The following is a 13,329-nucleotide window of genomic DNA, read 5'->3' on the forward strand; positions in this document are numbered from 1 at the left end:
ATAGTCATGCTTGACACTTGTGTATTTTGTAGTAGTTGATTCCTCATCTCCAGACATGTTTTTCTAATAGATCTTGAACTGTAACACGGTTAAGTGCTGTGATAACAGAGCAAGCTCTGATACCAATTGAAGGTGAAAAACACAAGAAGGGGGGGGTTGAATTGTGTTTTCTTTTTCTCTTAAAAAAATACTTCTTCTGATAAAACTTCAGAAGCAGTTTGATTGCTTCTGATGAAATGATCAGAGTCAGATTGCAGCGGAAAAGAACAGAGCAGAGAAAAGAAAGACAAAGACACAAGCAGTTATCCTGGTTCCTTCCACAACACGGAAGTAGTCCAGTCCCCCTTGCACTTCCAAGGAGATTTCACTATAATCACAAAGATTACAACTGCTCAATACTTTCAAAGTATGAGACTTCACAAAACAATGCTCAAGCACACAAGCAAGAGTCTTCCAATGCTCAAGCACTAAGCAAGAGACTTCTAATGCTCAAGCACGCAGGCAAGAGACTTCTAATCAAACAAAAATACAGAGAATTGAGTTTGAATTGAACACTTGATATACAATCAGTGGTGTTCACAATACAATACAGAAAAGACTCTAGACTTTGAATTTCTAAGATGTATCAAATCAGTGCAGAAATTCAGTGTGCTTTGTAGAATCAAATTGACAGAGTTTTGGCGCTTTTAAACTTATGTATTTCTCTATCAAATCTTCAAGTCTTCACTCCTTTATATAGAGGCGTGAAAGAGACGTTGAGATAATCAGCACGTCTAAAGAGTCGTTTGAAATCCTTTGATTATCCACCAGTGATCCTTTGCCTGATTTGGGTGTAGTCCTTTGAAGGATAAACTTCAAATTCATTCCCATCTTGAGTTGTACAAATTCTGCAGGCATGGCTGTTGTTTTGTCTTGTAGCGTAGACAGAAAACAGAGTAGTGGAGGTAGTGGTTGTACACTTGTACTTTGTCAACTCTATTAACGAGAGACAAGAGCTCAGTGCTATCCATATATCCGTTGATACCTCCCTTTCAATTCTTCGTTCTTCTTTGATAAGACTGAATTGAGAATCAGCAACTTTGAATCTTCAGTTTGATTAAAGGATCAAAAGTAGCTTCTGGTGAAGATATTGCTTCTGATGAAAACTTTTGCTTCTGATGACTTTCTGCTTCTGATGACTTTCTGCTTCTGATGACGTCATCTCTTCAGGAGCAGTTTAGCTTCAGGAGCAGTTTTCTTCAGATGCTCAGAATTTCTTTTTCTTTCCATTGTTCTTCCAAGACCTATTGAAATAACTTGAGTAGCCTTTGGTCCTGTACACTTGAACAATTATTAGTAATAACCAATTGACAATTTTTAATACCTTGTTATCATCAAAACTTAATAAGGTTCATTGTGAAACACATTTTGTTCCAACAAAGCTATCAATACGATAGTAGACAATCATTTTCCCCGGTGAAACTACATTCCCCTAGCGGAGTCGGACCCCTTTTTCTTCAACGAATTAGGGTATCCCGTTATTGTTTCTCATTCCAGTCAAATCACATTTGTCGTCCTGCATTCATACTTGCATCACATGCATTCATAGCATCTTAGGTCAAAAATGGTGTACTTTGTATTTAAGTCTCTTCGACTCGTCAAATCAAAGATTTCATCTTCAAATCTCCGGACGAAGAAACTTAAATAGGGGCATCTGTCATATCCAAATTTTTGACCTAAGGCCCCACTGACACATGTCACTCGACTCTGATTGATCTCTGATTTTTCAGTAAAAAAATTCGGCAGGGAGGTATTTTAAAATACCTCATTTTTTGATTTCGAGTCGGACCCTCTTTTCTCTTTTTTATTTTCTTTCCATCTTTATTAATTTTAATTTTAAGATAAGTTACTTTTTTTATATTTAATAATTTTTATTTTCCATCTTTTAATTTTATTTTTCTTTACATAATTTAGTTTAATTTGTTTTTATTTTTATTTCGTATTAGATTTATTTTATTTTTATTTTATTTCTTTTTAATTAATTAGTGTCCAAAAAAACAAAGTGTCACTAGGTCCAAAAATAAAATGCCCAAGGTCAAAAAAAAAATTCAAATCAAAGTGTCAACTTTAACATTCCTTTTTCAAAATTCACATAATTGTCCATTAAACCAATTTTCCTTTTTTCATCAAACTCCTCACCTATAAATAGAGCCCTCATTCCACACAATTTCACACACCAAAAGTTCTCTTGAGTTGTCAAAGAACTTTTCTCTCTTCTCCCTCTTTAGCTTGTGTTGACGAGCTATTCTTTTCTTCTCCCTCTTTTTTCTGTCCCTTCGGAATAAGTCCCTTCGGAAAAGTTCCTTCGGTAATTTTTGCCCCTTCGGTTGTCAATTTCTTTTATTTTCTTGCATTTTATTTCTTTTTAGCATTTTTGCATTTTTTTATTTCTATTTAGCATTTTAATTATTGTTATTTATTTTGCAGCAATTAGAATGTATTTAGGTCCAATGTAAATATAAATGAGAAAAGTGTGTGGGTGTGTGTGTCCTTTTATTTCTTTACCGCCTTAGATATATCCAAAAATGCAAAAAAAATAGATTAGGGATTTTGTGGTGATCCAACGTCACTACAAAAATCCACGCGCTTTTATTTTTATTGCTCCGTTAGTTTAATTTTTATTTAATATTCCAAAAAACAACAAAAAACATGCAAATAATCAAAATCACAAAAATATTTTCATAATAAACCTTGATCCAAATCAAGTGACCGCATTTTTATTTTCTTTTCTTAATCAAACTTCAATCAATTTAACTTTACTTAAAGTCTCTTTTTTCAATATTAAAAAACACAAACAAATACTTATTTGCCACTTGGTTTTTCATTTTAAAACCTTTTTCAAAACTAATAAAAAACATAAAAACCAATCAAACGTCATTTTCTACCCCGAACTACGAGGTTTTGATCCCTCACGGGTACGTAGGCAGAGAACCATGTCCTTCCAAATCAATAAAAAATGTAGATAATTAGGTCTTTATTTTTATCAGTTTAATTCCTTCTTTTCAAAAATAATAAGCAAGTTATAGCACATTAATTAAATAAAATCAAGAGGTTCTCGTAGAGTACTACGAATATTTAGGGTGCTAATACCTTCCCTAAATATAACTAACCCCCGAACCCTAAATCTCTCAATATGGGGTGTTTTGAACTTTTTTCACCTTTTTCTTAAAAAATAAAATGTTCAGTCGTGAAATAATTAGCGAGTCAAAAGCTAATCAAATAGCCTTGATCTCCGAAAAATGACGCGACACTTTGCTATTGTTTTTGTATATGCTGTAGATCATAGAAGCTACTTTGCTTCTGTCTATGTCAGCCATTATAAAATCATCCAAGACAATTTCATGTTTATTGCCAGAACCTTTATCACACTTTTTTTGTAGCTTATGACAAAGAATCTTGAGTCTGTCTTCATATGTGGTTGATATGAAGTTAAACCCTCTGAGTTCTTCTTCAGAAGCTTTCAGTTCCAATAGAGTTGCTTTTTGTTGTTTCATTAAATCAACATATTTTTCTTTTAAATCAGACAACTCATTGGTTCTGTGTTCAAATAGTGATAAGAGTTCTATAAGAGAATCAACAAGTTCTTGTCTGGGAATTTTGGAATATACCTCATTTTCATCTTCTGAATCTGATTCAGCTTCTGATACTGCTTCTGATGATACTGTTGCCACTAACCCCATGGCTGTTTTTGCATCATCATCTGCTTCTTCTTTATCAGAACCAGATTCACTATCCAGATCTTCCCAGGTTGCCATCAAACTCTTCTTGATTTGCTTTCTGAATTTGCTAGAGCTGAAACTTGATTTCTTAGGTCTGCTTTTTGACTTCTCCTTCTGAAGATCAGGGCAATCAGCAATAAAATGTCCAGGCTTCTTGCAGTTGAAGCATCCCTTTTGATCTTCTTTCTTGGAGTTCTTGTAACCACCCCTCTTGCTCAGAAACTTCTTCTGCTTCCTTGCCAGATATTCAAGCTTGTTAGACAGCATAGCCATCTTCACAAATTGATCTTCATCAGAATCTCCATCTGGTGATTCTTCTTCAGATTCACTGGCCTTGTAAGCTTTGGAAGATTTTCCTTTAGATGGTAGAGCAATAGATCTATTCTTCTTAGAGGATTCATGCTCATTCAGACTCATTTCATGTACCTTGAGGGAACTGACAAGATCTTCAACACTCAAAGTGTTTAGATCCTTAGCTTCCTCAATGGCAGTTACTTTGGGTCTCCATCTATAAGGCAAGCTTCTCAGAATCTTGCTTACGTGATCAGAAGCAACATAACTTTTCTTCAGTATTTGCAGTCCAGATACTAAAGTTTGAAATCTTGAGTACATCTCCTCTATACTCTCATCATCCTTCATTTTGAACAGCTCATACTGATGAACTAGCATTAGTGCCTTTGCTTCTTTAACCTTCTTGCTACCTTCGTAGTTAGCATAGAGTGATGCAAACATTGCCTTAGCAGTGGATTTATCACTCATCTTCATATATTCAGTGCGAGGTATAGAAGCAACAATGATCCCTCTGGTCTTGTGATACTTTTTGTAAAGCTTCTTCTGAGCAGGAGTGTGTATCCTTCTGTCAATAGCAGCTCCTTCTTCATCCAAATCCAGATCATCAACTCCATCTTCAAGAATGTCCCATAGTTCTTCATCCAATCCCATGATGTAGCTGTACATGTTGGTTTTCCACCATGAAAACTCTTCTGGATCTCCATTGAACTTTGGAGCTTTTCTAGAATCTGATTTCCTGTCAGCAGTATCATAGTCATGTTTGACACTATTGTATTTTGTAGATGTAGTGGATTCATCTTCAGTAGGCATGTTTTTCTCGGATCTTGATCTGTCACACGGTTAAGTGCTTTGATAATAGAGCAAGCTCGTAAATTGAAGGTGAGAAAAACACAAGAGGGGGGGGGGGGGGGGGGGGGGGGGGTTGAATTGTGTTTTCTTTTTCTCTATAAAATTCTTCTTCTGATAACACTTCAGAAGCAGGTTAGGAATGCTTCTGATATGATGTTCAGAATCAGATATGCAACGGATAAAACAGAGCAGAGAAAAGAAAGAGAGACACAAGTAATTATCCTGGTTCCTTCCACAAACTGGAAGTAGTCCAGTCCCCCTTGCACTTCCAAGGAGATTTTCACTAATAATCTCAAAGATTACAAATGGTCAATACTCTCTAAGTATGAGACTTCTCAAAATGCTCAAGCACGCAGGCAAGAGGCTTCCAATGCTCAAGCACTAAAGCAAGAGTCTTCTAATGCTCAAGCACGCAGGCGAGAGGCTTCTATTCAAACAAAAATACACAGAAAATGTTTGACTTTGAACACTTGATATATTATCAGTGGTGTTCACAATTCAATGCAATAAAGACTCTAGACTTAAGAATTTCTAAGATATATCAAATCAATGCAGAAATTCAAAGTGCTTTGTGGAATCAAATTTGGCAGAGTTTTGGCGCTTTTAACTTGTGTTGATTTCTCTTTTGTTTTAATCTTCAAGTCCTCACTCCTTTATATAGAGGTGTGAATTGTGTTTTCTTTTTCTCTAAAAAATTCTTCTTCTGATAACACTTCAGAAGCAGGTTAGGAATGCTTCTGATATGATGTTCAGAATCAGATATGCAACGGATAAAACAGAGCAGAGAAAAGAAAGAGAGACACAAGTAATTATCCTGGTTCCTTCCACAAACTGGAAGTAGTCCAGTCCCCCTTGCACTTCCAAGGAGATTTTCACTAATAATCTCAAAGATTACAAATGGTCAATACTCTCTAAGTATGAGACTTCTCAAAATGCTCAAGCACGCAGGCAAGAGGCTTCCAATGCTCAAGCACTAAAGCAAGAGTCTTCTAATGCTCAAGCACGCAGGCGAGAGGCTTCTATTCAAACAAAAATACACAGAAAATGTTTGACTTTGAACACTTGATATATTATCAGTGGTGTTCACAATTCAATGCAATAAAGACTCTAGACTTAAGAATTTCTAAGATATATCAAATCAATGCAGAAATTCAAAGTGCTTTGTGGAATCAAATTTGGCAGAGTTTTGGCGCTTTTAACTTGTGTTGATTTCTCTTTTTTTTTAATCTTCAAGTCCTCACTCCTTTATATAGAGGTGTGAAAGAGACGTTGAGATTTTTAGCACGTCTAAAGAGTCATTGAGTTCCTTTGATCATCCACCAGTAATCTTTTGCCTGATTTGGGTGTAGTTCTTTGAAGAATCAACTTCAAATTCATTCCCATCTTGAAGGAACATTTCTGTAGGCATAGTTGTTGTCTTGTCTTGTAGTGTAGACAAAAACAGAGTAGTGGAGGTAGTGGTTGTACACTTGTACTTTGTCAACTCTAATAACGAAGGACAAGTACCCAGTGCTCTTCAAATGACCGTTGATACCTCCCTTTCAATTCTTCGTTCTCTTAGACGAGGTTGAAACGAAAAACAGCTCCTTTGAATCGTCAATTTAAATTTACTGATCAAATGTAGCTTCTGGTGATGATATCGCTTCTGATGAAATTCTGCTTCTGATGAACTTCTGCTTCTGATGACGTCATTACTTCAGAAGCACTTGTTACTTCATAAGCACTTTAGCTTCAGACGCAGTTTTCTTCAGATGCTTTGGATTCCTTTGCTCTCCATTGTTCTTCCAAGACCTATTTAAATTGATTGACTTTGCCTATGGTCCTGTACACTTGAACAATTATTAGCAATAACCAATTGACAATTTTTAATACCTTGTTATCATCAAAACTCATTAAGGTTTATTGTGAAACACATTTTGTTCCAACAGTTGTCAAAAGCTTTCTTGAAATCAAGTTTGAAAGCAACCATACCCTTTTTCTTCATAGATCTACACATGTAGTGGATGATTTCCTGCAAAATAACGACATTATCATAACATAGCATATTGATATGATAAATGTTTGATGATGCTATATTGATTGTGAAATTGATGACAATGTGATATTCATGATGAAATGACGATGATGTAGAATAGTGACGATGAATATATATATATATATATATATATATATATATATAAAGTGACGTTGATGATGATGTGTGTTGTATTGTATGAATATATGCATTGTCGAGTTATATGTTCATGCGTACATGGCCAATCCAGTGACAATGAGATCCCTCATAAACATACTTCTGATATCCAAAGTGACAATGGGATCACTAGGTAACATAACTCTGATATCCAAAATGGTACCACATGCGTATAGAGTCGTGTCTAGAACATAGCATGTGTAACACCCCGTTTTCCCAACTTGAAAAATTAATACATAATAATCAGAGTAATCAACTTAAACAGGATGTCACACTACTTTAAAAGATAAATAGAGTAGAATTACTATTTATTTAAGGCTTAATTGCACTTTTGGACCCCTATCTTTCCAAAAGTTGCGGTTATAGACCCCTAACTAATTTAAATACATAACAGCCCCCTATGTTTTGATTCTTTGGCAGTTTTGGCCCCCCAAGGCAAAATAAAAATAAAAAATTTGACACATGGCACCTCACTTAGGGTGCCACGTTAGCGTTGACCGAGTCAACACTGGACTGGGGGTTCAAAACTGCCAAAGAATCAAAACATAGGGGGCTGTTTTGTATTTAAATTAGTTAGGGGTCCATAACCGCAACTTTTGGAAAGATAGAGGTCCAAAAGTGCAATTAAGCCTTTATTTAAACATCTTTCATCAATAATTCAAATTACATCGCAGCGGAAAAACATTTCATTATTCAACAAAATGGCACTACGGCATCAACATAAACAACTTATTAAAATTTCATTCTAGGTAGTTCATCAACATAATTCATAATAATACGTAACAAATGAAAAACAACACAAATATCTCCATTCCGTTACGTATCAGAGAGACCCTAAGACGACGCGTGAGAGAGTCAACTCACTTCAACAACTAATCCTGGTTATCTGCACGTTACCCACGTAGACACAACGCGTTAGACCAAATCCAATGGAAAGCTAACAAAATTATCTAAAACTTTCATGTTTACACCAAAGGCCAATTCAAAACCGAAACGTGTGAAAAAGACGCAAGAACATAAAACAGGGTATGCTATCACTGTGCAATTTCGCTAATGGCGAAAAGTTAGCTAGTAGCGAAATTGTTACAGAGGATTTCGCCAATAGCGAACTTCTAGCGAGTTTTTCCCCTGCTGTTACGATTTCTGCACATTTTTCACCCAAAAAACCCAAATTTCATCTACCCAAATCCCAAATTTGATAGGAAACTTAACCTATGATTATTCTACAATCTGAATAACAATTCTCACCATGATTCATTGGATTACATACACTTTCAAAAATCAAATTGAAATTCAAAACCTAATTTCATTAACATCATAATTTCAATAATCAATTTTAACCCGAATTTCTATAACAACAAAACTAACAAGGCTAAACTGCATTTTTCACCCCCTATGTTTCAAAATATTGCAATTTTGGTCCCCTATTAAAAAAATAGCAATTTTGGCCCCTTTCATCCAAAAATTGTTGAGAAGACGCCACATGTCCCAAAAAAGGGGCCATAATCACAACTTTTTGTAAAGATAAGGGGTCAAAAAACATATTTCCCTTATGTTAGGAGGTCAAAAGAGCGTATTTCCCTAAACATAGGGGGTCACTTTTGCCATTTTTTTTAATAGGGGGTCAAAATTGCAACATTTTAAAACTTAGAGGGTGAAAAGTGAAGTTTAGCCAACTAACAAAACAACATGTTAAACCCCTATTCCAGAATTATAAACCTAATTCCTATAACATCAAAACTAACAACAACTACAAGGTTAAACCCTTTTCAGAATTATACAACTCATTATTAGAGAAAGCTAGTCCCACCCTTACCTTAGATTAGATGATCGGACTCTACAAGATTGTTCCTCCTATCTCACAAGATTCTTCTCTTCTCTGACTTCTCACTTTCTCCCTTTTTCTCCCAAAAACTGTTTTCACGTAATCCTTATTTTCTAATTCTAACTCTCCCCTTGTATATAAGTCCTTAACCTACTTATTTTCTCTTATTTCCAAATCTGTCATCCAAGTCTCAATATTCTATTCTAATATATATATAAAATATTTCTATAAAAAATAACAAATATATTTATACACCAGATAACATATATATTTCTACACCAAATAACAAATATATTCCTACACCACATAACATATATTTCCACACCAAATAACATAATATTTCCACACCAAATAACATAATATTTCTACACCAAATATCATAATATATTATACTAATAAATACCAACATATAATATAACAAAATATTACTCATCAAAATAAATCGACTAAATTATAAAAAGACATCTAAACTCAATAAAATAAATAAATAATAAAATAGGGTTTACAACATGCATACAAGTCTATGTGAGAGCCGTGATTTGATTATGTGAATATATGTGAAGATGTGTGCCTAATGATGTGTGTTCATGTGATATTTGGTGATGGTGTCGAAGCATGAATTATATATTTTTGATTTAGCGATGAAGTGATAATGCAATTACTTTTTATATCATGTGTTTATGATATGAGATTTAATATGTTTGTTGATTGACTAAGTATGAATGTAATGATGATAGTTTAGGAAATGAATATGTATATCCATATGCGATGTTTTAAATTCCTAAATACTATGCTTTTATTCATATCTTTTTATGTGAATGTTGATCTTACCCTCTAGTGGCAATTTGGTCGCTTGATCGACGTGAGTACCGGAGGAGGACTTGAGGCCTATCCTCCTTCTTTGCTTTTGTTTTTGGAGTCTTAGTGGTTGTACTATGATTAGGGTGTTTGGGAGACTATTTATCTTTACTTTTGGATTTTTATGTTTTAGAGGAGCTTAGAGTTATCTGGATGATGTAGTATGAGATGTTGAGATGATAACTTTATGTTGTGACTCCGCTGCGACTGTTTTATGATTATAATGATTTATGACTATTTTGGATTTATGATGAAGTAGCACCTTGAACCTTTGTGATTATCTGTTGATTTATTATTAAATATCGTATTGGGGTTTGAGAGAGTTACATGATTGACATTTTTTTATACTACAACTTAGACAGTGTATACTTGCACTAAGTTTTTCCACCTTAAAATATTTAGTGTTTTGGGAGACACCACAAGTGCAGAAACAAACAAAGAAATTCAATGACAAAGAAAATATAACAAGTCATTTTATTAGAAGCAAAGTAATTTCAAATGACTACTCAACGACATTATCTATTTGAGGCAATTTGATGTGCTATAACTTCTTCAACAACCGCTCTCTTGTTCTCTCATATATAAGGACCTTAGCAGTTGAATAAAGACAACAAGACTTATATCATTTTTCACAAGTCCCTTACTCTATTTGCCATGATCTTCATTTCTCTATTTGTTGTTGCATTGAATGTTGACGGTAAGCCATTTTGTATCATCAATGCAAAATACATATGATAAGAAAGAGTTCATATGATTGGTCATTTTTTTATATTACCTTTTTACAAAGTTTACTGCAAAGACACACAACACTTTAATGTATTTAAGACATAATTAATTATAAGTTTTTAAAAAATACTAACACAACTCACTCAAGTACTTAAGAGATAGGTAATAAAAATTTTGGTTTTCTTGAAGGTTTTTTTTACTCCTCCATCAGCTCTAAAGCCTAGCCTTAAATGTTTTTTTTATTAAAACTGTTCATTGAGTGCAAAGATAATGTGCATAAAAATTGTAAAATCTATAAGATTTGAACAAATCCATACTCCATCATTGATTAAGTTTGTATATGCATTAAAATATATTTGTTAGCTTGTTCAAGATCCAACACTAAACATTATATTTATTGATATTGTTCATAGATTCAAATAAATATTATAAACATAAAGGACAACACAAATATACTCTATCAGTTGTCAAATATAAGCAAATTTTGACTTTTTAGATTTATTCCATTAAAAATGTATGTGGTCTATAATATAGACCACATACATCGTTAATTGAATGAACCTAGAAAATCAAAATTTGATTATAATTAACAATGGAGGAAGTATATAGTAGTTATAGCTCTGATTTGGCTTAAAGTTCACATGAAATCCTTTTTTTATTTTATACTTTTTAGTGATTTTCCTCTCTATCATCAAAGTTTATTGAATAATAATGAATTTTTATGATTGATAAGTTTTTTTATGTGACATATTTACTAAGGGTGTTAAAAAGACAAACACAACTCATTAATGTACTAAAGAGATGTTACAACTCATTAATATATTAAAGAGATGTTTAATAATGATTATTAATTTATGAAGGTTTTTTACATCTCCATCGGCTCTTGAATTATTTACAGTTTTTAAGGTGAGAATTAGCTTTATAAGTCATAAAGTGATAAAACCATATTCTATTTCTTACATGCATATGGAAGAAAGTATGGCTGAAAAGTTAAGTTTGTTTATGTTATGATTATCTTTATTTCTCTCTTTTTTGTTGCAATGAATGTTGATGGGACGTCATTTTGTATCATCGATGCAAAATACATATGATAAGAAAGAGTTCTTATGATTAGTTAATTTTTTTATGTTACCTTTTTCCTAAGGTTACTAAAAGACACACAACACTTTAATGTACTTAAGACAAATCTAATTATAAGTGTTCAAAAATTACTAATAACACGCCAAGGTACTCAAGAGTAACATAATAAACTTTTTAGTTTTATGAAGGGTTTTTTCCTCCTCCATCAGCTTTAAAGCCTAGCTCTAATCTTTTTTATTAAAACTATTTGTTGTTCATTGTGTGCAAAGATAATGTGTATAAAAACTGTAAAATCTATGAGAGATCTATAAGATTTGAACAAATCCATACCCAATCTTTGATCAAGTCTGTATTTCCATTAAATGCATTGAAACATACTTTTTAGCTTGTTCAAGATCCAACACTAAACATTATATTTATTGATATTGTTAATAGATTGTAATCATTATAAAAACAAAGGACAATATATATATATTAGTTATACCTTTGATTTGGTTCAAAGTTCACATGAAATCCTTTTTTTTTTCTCTTCTTTTTTGTGATTTTCCCTTTCTATCATGAAAGGTTATATTGAATGACGGAAATTTTATTAAGTAATAATGAATTCTTATAATTGATAAGTTTCTTTATGTGACCTCGTTATTAAGGGTGCTTAGAGAACAAACACAACTCATAACGTGCTAAAGAGATGTTTAATAATGATTATTAATTTAGGAAGTTTTTTTATATTTTTATCAACTCTTGAATGATTTACCATATTTAAGGTAAGAATGAGCTTTATAAGTCATAAAGTCATAAAACCATATTTTATCTCTTACATGCATAGGGAAGAAAATATGGTTGAAATTGTTAAGTTTGTTTATGTTATGATTATCTTTATTTCTCTGTTTTTTGGTGCAATGAATGTTGATGGTATGTCATTTTGTATCCTACACATGTTTTTTTAGTTACTTTCTATATTATATTTCATCTCATTTTACCAAAATCATTTACTCTACTTTTTTTTTTTATTACAGCACGTACTATTCGTATATGTTCTCACGATTATGATTGTATAGGGTATTTTTGCCCGTATTCTATACAACCGCGTTCTACAAAACCACTTTGTCGTCTAGTTGGAGGGATTTGGAAGCCAAGTGGAGAGCCGGTAGGTTTGTGTACATGTATTTGAGAGATGACACCCGATAGTTTGTATTTTTTTTTCATTTTTTATTTTAATGGACCATAGTCATAATTTTGTACATTGTAATAAATTAAGTAAGTAATTAGAAATTAAAGATTATATTGTCTTCTTCTTTATTAATTTTGGAGTATCTTAAATAGTTAAGTTGGTAAATGGTTTATGTTACTTCTGTGACTATCATTTTATATTTATGTCATAAATTTTTACACTTATGATTTTCATAACACTTCAATTCACATTTATCTTTCATTTTAATTTTTCTAATAATATCAAATGCTTTGTTCTCCTTTAGAACATATGAAAAATAAGAAAGTCACCATAAAAATATAAAAATCTATTAAAATAATTGTGAAGGTGTTTATAAGACAAATTTATTTTATTTGTTCTTTTCTACCTTTTCAATAAATTTCAAGGTGTTTTAAAAGATAGGTTATATGGTTGAGGCGCAAACATAGTTGAAATGTCAATCTATATCACATGATGTTTTTGCACTATTTTCTTGTTAAAAAAAATAAAATATCATTAAGGTTTAAACTTGAGGCTCTAGCTAATATGGTAAATTTGTATT

General features: G+C 32.6%; 1 long non-coding RNA gene across 2 annotated transcripts; it reads left to right on the forward strand.

Annotated features, from left to right (window-relative positions):
* The first annotated feature begins 11,405 nt into the window (after nt 1–11,405).
* LOC25498212 (uncharacterized) lies at nt 11,406–12,881 on the forward strand. 2 transcript variants are annotated; one of them, XR_005643164.1, is made up of 2 exons: nt 11,406–11,487; nt 12,595–12,881. It is a non-coding gene; the product is annotated as an uncharacterized lncRNA (long non-coding RNA). The 2 variants fall into 2 exon arrangements; XR_003006817.2 differs by lacking the exon at nt 11,406–11,487 and adding an exon at nt 12,349–12,490.
* The last annotated feature ends 448 nt before the right edge of the window (nt 12,882–13,329 follow it).

This window comes from Medicago truncatula, chromosome 7, assembly GCF_003473485.1.
Source record: "Medicago truncatula cultivar Jemalong A17 chromosome 7, MtrunA17r5.0-ANR, whole genome shotgun sequence".
Classification (NCBI taxonomy): domain Eukaryota; kingdom Viridiplantae; phylum Streptophyta; class Magnoliopsida; order Fabales; family Fabaceae; genus Medicago; species Medicago truncatula.